This window comes from Stegostoma tigrinum, chromosome 15, assembly GCF_030684315.1.
Source record: "Stegostoma tigrinum isolate sSteTig4 chromosome 15, sSteTig4.hap1, whole genome shotgun sequence".
Classification (NCBI taxonomy): domain Eukaryota; kingdom Metazoa; phylum Chordata; class Chondrichthyes; order Orectolobiformes; family Stegostomatidae; genus Stegostoma; species Stegostoma tigrinum.
In genome coordinates, this window is record NC_081368.1 from 26,169,713 (window position 1) to 26,185,715 (window position 16,003).

General features: G+C 41.6%; 1 protein-coding gene across 5 annotated transcripts in view; it reads right to left on the reverse strand.

Annotated features, from left to right (window-relative positions):
* LOC125458791 (gap junction alpha-3 protein-like) overlaps positions 1-13,907 on the reverse strand; it is a 30,377-nt gene extending 16,470 nt beyond the window's left edge. For 2 of the 5 annotated variants that reach the window (XM_048544465.2, XM_048544463.2), the window contains exon 1: positions 13,507-13,897. The gene's annotated coding sequence lies outside the window, so the exon portion shown is untranslated. Of the gene's footprint in view, positions 1-13,506 lie in introns of all 5 variants that reach the window. The other 3 variants (XM_048544466.2, XM_048544467.2, XM_048544464.2) reach the window with 3 other exon arrangements.
* Positions 13,908-16,003: the final 2,096 nt, after the last annotated feature.

A 16,003-nucleotide genomic window follows, 5' to 3' on the forward strand; every position in this document is an offset into this window, starting at 1 on the left:
TATGGAGATTAGTGTCATTTCAGTTTTGATCTGTATGGGTTTGTATATGGGGTTCAATTCTATGTGTTTGTTGACTGCATTACGGGTTGAGAGCCATGCCTCTAGGGATTCCTGTGTGTGTCTATATTTGGCTTGGGCTACTATGGTTGCCTTGTCCCAGTTTAACTGATGGCCTTCATTGTCTGACTGTATCGATATTAAGGTGAGATTGCTATGCCGTTTTGCTGCTAGCTGATGTTCATGTATTTTGATGGCTCGTTTCCTTCCTGCCTGTCTGATGTAATCAGAATTTTGATCTGTTAACTATAATTATGCTAATTATTAAAATTAGAAGAAGTAATGTCTTCATGAAACTGGACGTGGTCTGTTTGTTCAGATGCTGGAAAAAGAGATGCATCAAATGAGTCGTGTGTTATTGTATTATTTTAGTGTTATTTATGTTGGTTCATGGTGAAGTGATTTTTTTCCCCCCATCAGTTACTAAACATAGATGAATTGAGTTGCCACATTTTGGAAGAAAAACAAAGTTGCTGGAAAAGCTCAGCAGGTCTGGCAGCACCTATGAAGGAAAAAACAGAGTTAAATTTTCAGGTCTAGTGACCTTTCCTTAGAACTTGCCACTTTTTGGTACTTTTTAAAAACTGTATGGGCAAATGCTTAGGTGTAAGCCATGCCCATTGGCCAGACTACATTTATGAGCATTAGTAATAATTTTTGGGAGGCTGTGGCAAAACATCTCAATCAAAGCTGACAAGTTTCCCTCACAAACATTCATACCACATTCTTTGTCTTAGAGGCAATTTAGTAAGGTTTTGGACTAGGAACCACTCTAAGTTCCAAACTAGAACAGAAAGTCCTAGAGAAACTCAGCATCTGAGAAGAGAGAAACAGTTTCGAATCCAGTACGGTTGTTCTTTGGAACTGAAACGAGCTGGAAAATGGTGTTATTTTTATGCTGTTGACAGAGGGGAGAAGGAGCAATGATGAGGGTGGCCAGACCAAAAGACACAAGTCAGTGATAATGACCTTTACATCAGCAAAGGTAGACCAAAGACATACTAGGCGCGTGCTTTGTATAACACCCCTACTGTATCTCTAGGAATGACTCCAAACTTTTGGTTGTTTGCCATTTCAATAAATCATCTTGCTCCCATGCCAATATTTCAATCCTTGGCTTGCCACAGTGTTTTAACCAACCTCAGTGCAAACTCAAGGAGCAACACCTCATTTTTGCTTAGGTACTTTATAGCCTCTAGGACTCAATATTAATTTCCACAATTTCAGAGTTTGAGCTCTGTACCCCCTTGTACATCTTCCACCTACCCCTAACCAATGTTTTGTTTTGTCTTGTTAGGTTTTGTTCTCAGCAGTGCAGGCCCATTTTTTTCCTGTTCACACCTGCTTTACATACCTATTACTCCTTTAGCACCATTATCACCAGCATTGTCATCTGGTCTGGTCATGCTCAACATCTATTCACTTGTTCCTCCTTCCCTCTCATAACAGCACAAAAGCCACCGTCTTCTAGATTTTTTTTAACATCTGAAGAATAGCTATACTGGACTCTGAACACTTACTCTATTTCTCTTCACTGCTGCTGCTGTGCCTGTGACCAGAAACTTCAGAACTTTTGTTTTTGTTTTAGATTTCCAGCATCCATAGTATTTGCTTTTATTTAAGTACTGATTTTCCATCCAGTTAGTGAGACACACTTAGTTCAACTTTGCACTTATCACTGTCCCAGCTAAGACTAGCACATATTGGAGAACATACTTAGTCTGTATCATTTGCTTATGGAACTGTTTGGTATGTCATTGTGAGTAGTCTATGATTTCCCTGAAACAAAGTGTCCCTTTAACGCCAAATTTCAACTTTCTGCATTAAACCATCATTTGGAAACAGATATTAAGGATTATGTTGCCATGGGCTTAAAGAATACTGACATATTCACTACCATCTGTCAAAAATTATTTATTCACAATGTACACAGGGTACAGTAATCCTTAGTGTGACATAACATTAAGACCTTGATGCATGGAACGCAAAAAATCAATTATATACTGAACTGTTCACATGAAAGCAAGTTATTTGCAACAAAGAGCAGATTATGAGGCTAAGAATCACAAGGACCATCATGACTCAGTCACAATGTTCCTCTTTCAACATTTAGAATGCTTTATCATTTAATCATCACAAGCACTATATTCATTTCCATTTATAACACTAGACATCTGTTATCATTTACCTTCCTGTCCTCTTCTGTTTTGAGGTCAGTGGATGACCCTGAAAGGAATTGATTCATTCTACACACTTCTAATAATTTCCAACTGATCCTTGGTGTGAATATCACTTCTCTATTAAAGTATAAGATGTATTAGACCAGAGATTTCAGTACCAGTGTTGGTGGATGTTTGCTTAGTGTCTTCATAGGTGAATAGGTGGTGCCCTTTCCCATGTCTAGTTTCCTCTCAGGGCCTCTTTTAATCAGATGGGAGGCTGAGGATGCTGTCTCCGCCAAATTCCCTTTTCCATTCCGATTATGTCCAGGGCAAGAAGGCCTGTGGATAACCTTCTGGTTCCATCACGAATTCAGACCCTTAAGGTCGCAAAATAAAGCCTACTTTTTAAAGCTATTTACCTATTTTTAGAAGCACTATGGGGCAAGTCACTTTAGCATAGACATTAAAATACCACAATGACAGATGACTCATTTAACTCAACTACTTTGCCGCAGCTCAGACACAAGTGATGAAAATGTATGAACCTAGTGATGGGCAGAAGATACTTCAGGTGGATAGCACAACAAGCAACCTAGTGTCAGATCAAAGGTTTCAAAATCAGGATGAATGCAGCTCCAACAACACTCAAGAAGCTTGACACCACCCAGGAAAAGCAGCCCGCTTGGTTGGCATCACATCCATCAATCTTCACTGCCTCCACCACTGCCACTCAGTAACAGCATGTTTATCTACAAAATGCACTACTGAAACTCACCAAGGCTCCCTAGATGGCACCTTCCAAATACATGACATTTTCCATCTAGAAGGATAAGGGCAGCAGATATACGGGAATACCACCACCTCCAAGCTACTCAGCATCCTGACTTGGAAATATATCACAGTTCCTCTCTGTTTCTTGGGAAGAAGCCTGGAACTCCCTTCCCTATTAGCATTGTGGGTCTATCTGCAATGAATAAACTGCAGTGTTTCAAGAAGGCAGCTCTCCACTACCCTCTCAAGGGTAACTGGGGATGGGCAATAAATGCTGGCCCAGCTAGTAATGCCCATGTTCCATGAATAAATAAATAAAAAAGTCCAACCATATCACATCCAGATTTTGGGATAATAGGCATGTACTCCCCTTTTTGTGTTTTTTTTGTTTGTGTTTCTTAAATAGCAGGATATGTTTGTTATCTTCTAGTCACACAAAGAGTTTATACAGCATGAAAGCAGGCTCTTTGGGTCCAACTCATCCATGCTGACCAGGCTCTTCAAATTTACCTGGTGCCATTTGCCTGCATTTGGCCCATATCCCCCTAAACGTTTCCTATACATGTACCCCTTGGAAACCAACCTAGAATTTATGGAATTGTGCTCCAAACATCTCTTTTAGGTAATCAGATCAAGGAATTTGTTACCCATTATGCCAAGTTCTAATCCTTTACTTATTCTGATCTCTATGTAAACAAGATGCCAGCATTCACCCATGTACTGTCCTTTAAAGCTATATTGAGAAGAATGTCCTTTAGAGAGGGAAACTGCCATTCTGGTCTGGCCTATACATGACTCCAGGCCCACAGCAATGTGGTCGACTCTTAACTGGCATCTAGGCAGTTCGGGATGGACAATAAATGCTGGTCTAGCCAGCAATTCCCACACTCGGTGAATGAATTTTTAAAAATGTAAAGCGTACAAGGGTCTTTTTCATCTTTGTTCAACATTAGGAAATGCAGCTGAAGTTTTATACATTCAAATACTTCTCATTTCTGCTTCAGAGCTCCTTGACCTGTCATACTTTCGATCTGACAAAATTCTAGGACCAACTTCTGAGTGGGCTTTGTGGCAAACAAAGGTGAGTGATTAAAAAGGGAGGAAGGATTCTGCCGCAGAGTCGTCTGGAGGAGAGACAGTGTTATGTTGAACTTACAGTTTTACCAATGTCCATCAGATGAGGGCCAGGATTAAAAGTCAACTATAAAGGAACATCTGATACAAGATGGGAAAAATAGAACATCATTGTATTTGGCATATCACAAGCTGCGTTGCATAGGTTCTCCATTCTGAAGGTCCATGTCCTATGTTGGAGGTAATTCTGAATCACTGGATGACATTACCTGAACACTTTTTTGTGAGATCCTGCTTTCAAACATCAGAGTTGTGAGTCTATAATGAGTGAACCACAATGAAACATGCAGCTACTGCTGAAACTCTGAAGGCTAGATTTCCCCAGCTCACTACACATGCCTTGTGAGAAATACCCGAATGATGGGATCTTTCCTCTGGAAGAGGTAGGTGTAGGAGAGAGTCAGGCTTGACGATAGGCTGCCAAGTGCCAAGGCTGGCTCTTTTAAAGGTATCTGATTACCTGGGATATTGTCGACAGTTGTTTCCATCAACTTTAAGCCTTACAACTTTCATTTCTCACATCACACCATCCTGAAACGACTTCCCATGCCACTTCCATGTCAATATCATGCCAGCCTATGGCTCCCATTCATCTCATTGTCCTTTTAGAACTCCTAAGCCAATTTAATGCCAACTCAATTCAACCCACCAATTATAAACAACCCTTACACCCTCTTTGCCAACACGTGCATTAACCGTCACGGGCAAACTTCAGGAGCCATGTCGAGATGACATTAAATTAAGGTCTAACCATCTATTACAGCCTTTTTCACATTAAAGAAAAAATACTCAGATTTATAAAAGCCTATTCAAAACTCTTAAATCCATTCAAGTACCTAATTATTTATAAAAACACGTAATGTTGATTTCTGAACCCCAAATCAAAGACAGCAAAGCTTTTAATAACATCTTTGATCTGTCAATCTAACTTTCAATCTAACTTTCAATCAAATGACCTTCCGGCTAAAATAATTATTGGTTATGGAAAGCAGCCAAGCCTTAATAATGAAATCATGACATGAAATTTCAATAAACAATTACTACTCTTGAACAGATTTTGTTTCAATTCTCACTTCAACAGGCAACCAGTTGATTTCTATTTCTAACTTTTTAAAGGGCTAAGGATTTAAATAGTTTCACACTTTGATATTCTATAGACCTTAGCCACTCGTAATAAGCATTTATGTGCCCTGTAAAATTTCATGATTCATGCATTACAAGTTAAATATGCTTTGACAACAAAAATTTGGTCTGTTTGAACTCAGAACTGATTTCAAATGGTCATGTTGATTTATGTGTGCCTTTCCACATGTCTGTCCCACTCATTTTTTAAAGGACCACTAAGTCTCCACAAGAACTCAGGCCTGCATTTCCAGTTGATGAATCTGGAGTTAGAACAAGGAGTTGGATGGATATGTTCATATTGGGAGAGCACGTATTCCAAATCAAGCAAACACAGGCTTTGCTTAAATTTCATTCCAGTTTGTAGATTTCTACACATGATTGTACAGCTATCAAAACAACTGAGCTGCCATAAATGCAGATTAGCTGAATCTCTTAAAAGGGAAATAGATTAATTCTTAATTTACCAAGTAGTAGAGAGATGTGATTAGCATTATGACAGGAGTGAGATGAAAATAGTTCTGGGTAGTTACACAATGACCTGAACAATAGCATAAGTTTCTTAGTTGGTATTTTATTTCTCATTTCTATCTTCCAATTTTCTAATGTAGTCATTTGACAATAGCACATGTAATATTAATAAACTAGATGTTTGTTTACACCTGTAGGTTACATTAATTGCTCGAACGGAATCATTATGAAATTCATTTTGTAAATTCATTTAATTATGAGCATAGAAGAAATCAGTGGCCATCCAAATAAAATCAAACATAGACAAGAAGTAAATCTTTTTGTAAAGTGTTTTTTTTTATTAATGTTAGACTAATAATATTGCTTCAGCCCATAACACTGCACTTCCTATTGTCTAATATACAACACAGCTGTTCAAAGCCAGGCTACACATTCTTCTAATGGGAGGAGGCTTTGTGGTATAATAGCTGAATAGGAGAATGAGGGGACATCTGAAGAAATTTAATTCTTGGGATGTGGGGTTCGCTGGTAGGTTAGCATTTATTGACTGTCCCAAGTTGCTCAGGAGAAGGTGTTGGTGGGCTTCTTTCCTGAACTGCTGTTAATGGGTTAGTCCTCGTGGTGTAGGTAGACTTACAATGCCTTAGGGGAGGGACTTCCAGCATTTTGATCCAGCGACAGTGAAGGAACAGTGATATATTTCCAAGTCAGGATGGTGAGTGACTTGGAGGGGAACTTGCAGGTGGTGGAAATAAGTTTCAAAATAAAAGTTAATCAGGAACACCACCTGAACAATTCTATGTATTGAATGTCAGATAGGGAAACACATAGTGAATAGGAGATGGTAGCTGCACAATAATAGCTTCCTTCACAGATATCCTCTACAAGTCATTGAATTCTTTTTATAGCTTTCCGTTAATTGGGATACGGGAAACAGACTCCTTGGGTGCTGAAGTGGCTTCCTTGACAGCAGCTTGTGCTGTTTACAGCTTTTCTTTAGAACAATAGTTAGGCCTCCTAACCTCCCTCGACCTCTTCATCTCCAACTGCCATCGAAACATCAATCGCCTCAACCTCTCCACCCCTCTCACCCACTCCAACCTCTTCCCTACAGAGCTTGCCCACTGCTCCCTCCGCTCCAATCCCAACCTCACCATCAAACCTGCAGACAAGGGACGTGCAGTTGTAGTATGGTGCACTGACCTCTACATTGCTGAGGCCAGGCACCAACTCTCCGACACTTCCTCCTACCGTCCCCTTGATCATGACCCCACCACCAAGCACCAAACCAGTATCTCCCAAACCATCCACAACCTCATCACCTCAGGTGACCTCCCACCCACAGCCTCTAACCTCATTGTTCCCCAACCCCGCACGGCCCGTTTCTATCTCCTTCCCAAAATCCACAAACCCGTCTTGCCCTCGTTGACCCATTGTCTCCGCCTCTTCCTGCTCCACCGTACTCATCTCCACCTATCTCAACTCTATTTTCTCTCCCATGGTCCAGGAACTCCCTACCTATGTCCGTGAGACCTCCCACGCCCTCCAGAACTTCCAATTCCCTGGTCCCCAACACCTCATCTTTACCATGGACATCCAGTCCCTATACACCTGCATTCACCAGGCAGATGGCCTAACGGCCCTTTGCTTCTTCCTGTCCCGCAGGCCCCTCCACCGACACCTTCCTCCGCCTTGCCAAACTCGTCTTCACCCTCAATTCTCTTTCAATTCCTGCCACTTCCTATAGACAAAGGGGGTGGCCATGGGTACCTGCATGGGCCCAAGCTATGCCTGCCTCTTTGTAGGTTATGTGGAACAATCCCTCTTCTGCACCTACACTGGCCCCAACCCCCACCTCTTCCTCCATTACATTGATGACTGTATCGGTGCCGCCTCGTGCTCCCACGAGAAGCTCAAACAGTTCATCCATTTCACCAACACCTTCCACCCCAACCTTAAGTTCACCTGGGCTATCTCTAACACCTCTCTTACCTTCCTGGTCCTCTCTGTCTCCATCTCGGGCAACCACCTAGAAACCAATATCCATTTCAAGCCCACTGACTCCCACAGTTACCTAGAATACACCTCCTCCCACCCACCTTCCTGCAGAAATGCCATTTCCTACTCCCAATTCCTTTGTCTCTGCTATATCTGCTCTCAGGATGAGACATTCCACTCCCATACATCTCAAATATCCTTGATTTTCAAGGACTGCAACTTCCTCCCCACAGTGGCCGAGAACACCCTTGACCTGTCTCCTGCATTTCCTGCAACTCATCCCTCATGCCCCCTCCCCGCAATAACAACCGAAACAGAATCCCCCATGTCCTCACGTATACTCCACCAACTTCCGGATCCAACGCATCATCCTCCGACATTTCCGCCATCTGCAATCCGACCCCACCACCAAAGAAAATTTTCCCTCCCCACCCTTATCTGCTTTCCTGAGGGACCGCTCTCTCAGTGTCTCCCTTGTCCGCTCCACACTCCCCTCCAGCCCCACCACACCCGGCACTTTTCCCTTCAACTGCAGGAAGTGCTACACCTGCCCCTACACCTCTCCCCTCACCCCCCATCCCAGGCCCCAAAAAGACTTTCTACATCAAGCAGATGTTCACTTGCACATCTGCCAATGTGGTATACTGCATTGACTGTTCCCATTGTAGCCTCCTCTACATCAGGAAAACCAAGCAGAGGCTTGGGGATTACTTTGCAGAACACCTACGTTTGGTTTGCAAAAAACAACAGCACCTCCCAGTCACAAACCATTTCAACTCCCCCTCCCATTCCCCAGACAACGTGTCCATCCTGGGCCTCCTGAAGTGCCATAACGATGCCACCCGAAGTTTGCAGGAACAGCAACTCATATTCTGTTTGGGAACCCTGCAGCCCAATGGTATCAATGTGAACTTCACAAGCTTCAAAATCTCCCTAACCCCCACCACATCCCAAAACCAGCCCAGCTCATCCGCACCTCCCTAAGCTGTCCTTCCTCCCACCTGTCCCCTCCTCCCACCTCAAGCCCCACCCCATCTGCTACCTACCAACCTCATCCCACCCCCTTGATTTGTCCGTCCTCCCTGGACTGACCTATCTCTTCCCTAACTCCCCACATACACTCACCTTTACTGGCTCCACCCCTGCCCCTTTGACCTGTCTGTCTTCTCTCCACCTATCTTCTCCTCTATCCATCTTCTATCTGCCTCCCCCTCTCTCCCTATTTATTTCAGTAACCCCTTCCCCTCCCCCATTTCTGAAGAAGGGTCTAGGCCCGAAACATCAGCTTTCCTGCTCCTTTGATGCTGCTTGGCCTGCTGTGTTCATCCAGTTCTACAACTTATCTCAACTGTTAGGAAGAAATATTTTTATTTTATGTCCTCTGGAATTGTTGACCCTTTTTTTTAAAAAAGCTAAATCTTCAACATCCTGTACATGTGTGGAAAATCAATAGAATCTTTAAAATTATAGATTAACGTTGATTTGTTTAAATTGAAGATGGCTTTGTTTAGTGACGAAATTTTCAGTCAGTTTCATATCCTGATCCAAATGCAGCATCATTCAGTGCAGCCATGCAGTAGTGTTAAATGTTTAAGTGTTGTAACAGACTCATGATTTATATTAGCTCACCTGTTCGCGTCCCCTCTACACACACACAAATGGGCAATATTCTTTGTCAAGCTGAGGTTAAAAGGTAGCAAATCTAAGAAGCAAAAGCTATGTATTATGTCAGCCCTTCACCAGTGGCAAAATTCCAACTTTCTGCCTGAAATATCACAGAAGTGACACCGACACTTAAAAAAGTGGCTGCTGTTCCCGCAACGCTTTAATGCTGAAGTCTTTAATCCTTCAGTGTGGTTATCAGCCAATCACTGATCTCTATTGATGTCAAGGGATACCACATTTTCAGTGCTCCTGTGAGTTTTTATTTTTCGTCCAATTCCGGAAATCATTGATTCCACCACCGGTGCTCAGTTCCTTTGGCAACAGCTACTCTCTGACGTCTTGGAAGTGTTGTAAACTGTGCACATCTGCTTTTCACGATTAGTCTTTGGCAGTAAGAGTTGGCCAGACGTCCAGCTGTGGTTCCCAAAATTAAACATCAACCATCCCTAACTGGAATCCACTCGTGCATTTCCAGTCGATGTTGTATATTGTAACCTGGCCGTTTATTTTTTTAAAAATCCAGTTTAATTCTAGTTAGCAACGTAGCAGTTAATCATCAGCACTGATATGTCCATGTCAACAACGATATGCACTCATTTTTGCTTGCAGGCAAAACATTACTATATTTATAAGATCTTTTACTGGATCTTTGTGCAACTTGTACCAAAGAGTGGGTTTAACTGGATAAAAGTTAATACCAAGTAAATGTTTTGGATATATATTCCTTTTTAGGCTGTGAAATCTGCTACTACCCTTTTGAGACAGTCGGCAGCATCCCGACATCAGTGTGTGCAGATTAGCGCAAACATCTTCAAGGTGCAGTCTGGCGTTCAGGGTTCCAAGATGCACTGAAACCGGTGAGAATGTCGATTTCCCCAGCCCCATGTCAGAAACATTTGTTAGAAACTGGATAGAAACTTACTCAATTTAACCTTTTCCAATTTAAACTAAATTAAAATTTAATGAGTAGCAAAAATGGCCCTCAAGTAAGTTTATAATCACGGTATGCTGTTAAATGATTAATAAGCACATATTCAATTTTTAAATGTTCAGAATATACGCTTCTATCTCTGCCTCAGAGGTATGTTCCAGTGGTTAATTTGCTCCATGTAATTAGTTTCAGTGCTTTTTTTTATTTTGCAGTTTTTATTTTCAGTTTGGGGACCTCTGAAAATCCTTTAATGCAATTGGCTGTGTTTTATTATCGCATAAATTCCAAACCCAACAGGTGGTGTACGTTTAAGAGAGGGTTAATGAATATCTTTAAGACAAAGCTGGACAGATTCTTGTCAGACAGTCGAATCAAGGGTTATCAGGGTAATCTGGAGTGTAAAATTCGAAGACTAATCAGCTGTGATCTTATGGTGGAGCTAGATGTGAAGTTGATCATTTCACATTTCCATGTACTAATTTTCATTCGCTACTTGTCTGCCTTTTCCACCAAATTTTCTACATCTTATTAAAATTCTACACCACCTTCATCACAGTTTACAACACTTCTAAGTTTTGAGTCACCCACAAAATCTGCATACTACGATCCCAGTCATTAGTATATTTCAGGCAAGGCAAGGATTCCAACTCTGATCTCTGGGAAATGCCACTATGAACCTTCATGCAGCTCAAGAAGCATTCATTAACCATAAGTCTCTGTTTCCCGTGACTCAGCCAGTTTTGCAACCATCGTGTAATAAGCCATAACTTTGCTCACTGTCTCAAACCTTCTTTCAGAAGTCCATAACCACATCAGCTTCAATGATCTCATCAACTCTGTTCCCTCTGCAAAAATCTCCAGCAAGTTAGTTTAATATGTTTTCCCCGACAAAATCCATTCTGACTTTCCTTAATTAGCCTTTATTTGTTCATGAGGTTATTAATTTGTCCTAACGTTGACCTGACTGTGCTGTAGTTGCTGGGCTTATCTTTGCATCCTAATTTGAACAAGAATGTTACATTTACAATTCTTTGCTTTAAAATTAAGCTACACATTTGGGGTGGTCCCCCACTCATTCCTGGTTTATTGAGAGTTAGCCAGAGGAGAACTTGTAACACTCAGAATTGCTTTACAGTCCCTAATGCTAAGAAAAAATATGATCTGAATTCTAAATTCTGTTCAATACCCAGTGACATTCCTAGGATGAAGGTTCAACTGGATGTTTATTGAAATCACTTTGTTACTCACTTACAGTACTTGATATTCAGCTTGGGAGGAGTTTGACTGTTTTTCAGGTGAACTCCGTATTTTCACACATCAGGAGGGAATGCGCTCCTTAAGAGTGTGGCGGAAGCAGTTCATTTGTAGGGTTTTCAAAGGAACTTGAATAAGCAGCTGAAGAGGCAATAAAAGGAAGAATGCAAGGAACAGATGTGGTTATGATTTTGAGTATTCGGTGAGTATGGTGGACTGTCACTTTAGGAGTTCAATCACTTGATATCATGATGTTGTCACTGAGCATTTTGCGTGGGAATAGCTTAGTCTGGCCCTGCCGTCTGCAGAGTGAACACCTCCCTAATAAAGCTCCTGCTGTTGTTAAACACTTCTGCCTCCTGGTCCTTCTTGGACTGTTACATGTGGAAGATTCCGCATGAACATGATGGACTGAATCCTTACCCATCCTGTGATACTGTAATCCCTCGCATGGCTCTGCAAACCTACTGTCCATTGTAAAGGTCAACATTTAAAGTGCTGCCCGGCATATTAGAGCAGTTTGGTTATCTGCTATATGTCTAGCCTGTGTTGGAACATGGAGATGGGCGAGTTGGATTGGGACTAAGATTGTTAACAGTAACCTCCAACTCCAACTGTTTTATTTAATGTTCAGCTTATCCCCTCTCTAATTTACTTGACTGTGCTCCTAGTGTAGCTCTCATTCTCTTGCCCACGATTACAAAAACTAACAAGAAAATTCAATTGGTACATGTAATGACAGACCTCAAGGGCAGGTGGGGCGTATAGACGGACCTTCTAACCCTGAGAAAGGGGCACTATCAGTGTGAAACACGATCTCAAACAGGAGCAGTAAGAAGGAGTAGGAAATAAGGAAAAAAGAAGGAAAGGAAGTCACATAGAAAGATGTAAATGGAGCACCAGAAGTAGAAGGGCTAAAAGTGAGGGAATTGAGCTGGTGAGAGAAGTCAGTAACAGAGGCGAAATTGTAAGCATTTGCATCAACCCATTAATTCTGAAGTAGATAATCTTTGTTAAGAATGGCATGAAGGGATACGGGCCAAAGGCAAGGTATGTGGAGTTAGGCCACAGATCAACCATGATCTTATTGAACGGTGGAACAGGCTTGAGAGGCTGAATGGCTACTCCTATTCTGATGTTCAGACATGTTGGGAGACATTTCCAGCTCAAGTGGGACTTGGGGTTGGTCTTCTGACCCAGAGACAGGGACCCTACCACTGTGCCACAGAGCCCTGTAAAATAATGGAACACCGCGAATTTACTTATCAATCCTTACGAACCTTTTCTACATCGTTCCCATTTTAGTATATTTGCTGCCGAAGAGAACACAAGAAGTGAAATTATATGACTGGATCATTCCAAACAGTAAGAGGACTGGCAGCTGCAGAAGATTGATCCCCAATTTGTTTAACTGAGAAACAACGACTATTCCGCCCAGCGACCTCACAGATGATGTACACTGTCCTCCAAAACGAGAGACCCTCGCGGACAAAATGTTTACCATTAGCCTGGCCTGAACTGTCGAAAAGTTCAGTTCCTGGAACAACATTACGGAGTGCCTAGCCTCACACTGGGCACCAAAACACAACTTGTCCCACAAACTGCGAGAAAAGCTTTTTTAATAAACAAAACTCTTGCTTCCCGTGTAACACTCCGACAAGTCTACCCCAATCGTTTCTAATGGTTGGCTGAATATTTACCGTTAACCGGTAAACTCAAAGGATTTTTTTCGTTTAACAAAAATCCCATTCTGGGAAAAAGGTTTGCTTTGCCAGTTTCATATATCGCAGGTTCGCTGTTCCCTGGAAGTGAACAAAGGGTATTGACAACATTCGCTAACTGCACATGTTCGGAATGTTCCCGGAATGCCGGCTATATCATCAGCAATAAACGCTTCGATCGGGGAAATAAAGCAGTTATAAAGAGAAATCACCTACCCACCTTCTTACCTGGATATTACAGGCTGGTTTTATTCCGATCAGATCACTTGGATCGATCTCACAGCCAGGCTCCTTTTGTAGTTTTCCGGCTACTTGACAATTATTTCTCGAATTTCATCGATCCTTTGTCCTCGAGGTTCAATTTAAGGAGCTGTCTTTAATCGCAAAAGCATTAGTGTTTTTTTTTCGGCTGGTTTTTGCAGAGATTGAACATGCATCAGACTAGAGAGAAATCATCGCACAAACGCACTCGCCTCTGCTCCCCTGTCTTTAAGCTGAAAACTACACCGTACTCCTGAACCCACCTGCTGGCTTTTGACTGACAAGGCTCGGGCTGAACTCGAACTCTTCACAGAGGAAAGTTGGGGAGTGAGTGACAGCAGCCAACGGCAGCGTTGTCCCAGCCCGGAGCCCTTTCTAAATATAAACCCGCCTTTATATTGCTTTCAGGGTGGGACTTGTCTTATCAAGTCACAGGGCTGGAATTCGCCCGAGCTGTCTGAGCGCCAGCAGCGGTTGCTGTTCTTTCGCACCAACTGACACCGAGACCCTTAACGTCCGGTTAGGGGTAAGGGAGCTTTCGGGAAATTCTGCGTACCCAACATCTCGTCAACTGCCCAGCATCCGGGTGAAATCATTCCGTGGCTAAGCCCCCTTCAATTCTGAACCGCACTTCGGAATTGTTTTATACTCTGGAGCTTTACGCTGTTTAAAACAATTAATCCCCTAAAGTAACGTCCCCCGCCTCCACCTCCCACCCCCCGGGATATTTAACTAGATAGTTTTAACTATTGACGATAAATAGCATCTCTTTAAAAATAGAATAGAAGAAGTTGTAACCAGGCATTAATCCCATTAAGTGATACATGAACCACCAAAGCGCAATTTGCAACATTTTAAAAAGGCGAGATGATGCGCTGTAGTTGCTATATGCTATTTTAATAGCCTACAGGCAGATCTGCAGGATCTGTCTTCGCGTTCAGTTATGGGTGTTGTCAACAATGTAATGCAGGACATATAATATTGACACATACCCCATAGACAAGATTTATACCAGTGAAGTATTAAGGACATTATTATTACTACTGGAACAGCAACTCCTTAAGTGCCTGTTGTATTAAAGTCTCTTTAGTCTGAGCCAAAACGCAGTTGGTTCAAGAATCAGGTCAAAGACATGAGCGTATTGTCAACTCAATACAACACTGAGGGAGTACTACGGTGTTGTCTTTCAGCTGAGACCTTATACTGGCATGATATCTGTTCCTTGGCACAGTAAGTTGTCCCACAACAATATTCAAAAAAGAGCAGCAAAATTACCTTGGATATTTATTTCTTTTATCCCTAAGCCAACATCTGAAATGTAAATGTTTGTTTGAAAACATCCCGGTGAAGCACTTTGGGATGTTTAACTATGTTAATGATGTCATATAAGTATGAGTTATTGTTGTAAGAAGTATACGCAGTTATTGTCTCATTGGTCTTGGTGGATCTATGTGTTGTACAAATTATTTCTGCATTTCCTCTATTACAACAATGACTACACTACTAAAATATTCCACAAATGTAAGGAAACTGTCCTGTGTATATCCTTAGTTGCGCTAAGTTCTGCTCACTCACCACCTGGTCTTCGCTGATCTATACGGCTCCTCAATGAAGTAATTTGTTGGTTTTAAAATTCTCATGCTGTTTCTTTCACACCCTCATCCCTCCTTTCTCATGTAATCTCCTCCAGCTCTGCAAGCCTCAGAGAGAAGGCTCTGTACCTTCTTCTAGCTTCTTGAGCATCATTGGTGGCCGTACCTTCAACTGCCAATGCCCACATCTCTGGAAAGTTTCTCTCTAAATGTCTCTACATCTCTATCTTTCTTCCTTTGGCCTCTCTTTAAAACCTACCTCTTTGATGAATTTTTGTGTATCTACCTCTTTATGTGGCTGGTTGTTAAAATTTGATTACACTACTGTAAAATGGTGTTACATTACTGCACGAAAGGCACTACGTAAATGTTGTTGTTGTTGTGAAATGTTTATACATCTAAATCTTTTTGTTTTTCTATAGCAAGATGGATTGCTTTGTGTGGATAGTTTTAATCTACTTTAATCTCTGCTTTTGACAGTATATTGCAGCGTAAAAGGCATCAATTGTAAGTATTGCCTATGACCTTGATCTCTGATTAGATCAACAATGGGGAATAAATTCTTGCAGATGCAGTGAATGATAATTAATTAGTGAAATAATATATTCTATATATGCATTATTAACAATAGCCTGTATTTCAATGTAATGAAGATGTTCTGTCTGGCATATTTGGGTATTCTTGGAATGCAAAAATATGCTCAAATTTCATGTTGATTGAAACAAGAAAAACATGAATATTTCTTTTAATGTGCCTCACAAATTCTCAAATAGTTAACAAATAAAATGTTCATTTTCTTAAAAATGCTCATTTCAGTTTACAATGTCTCCACCGTTGCTTGTCTGCATTCCTTTCAGAACCTCA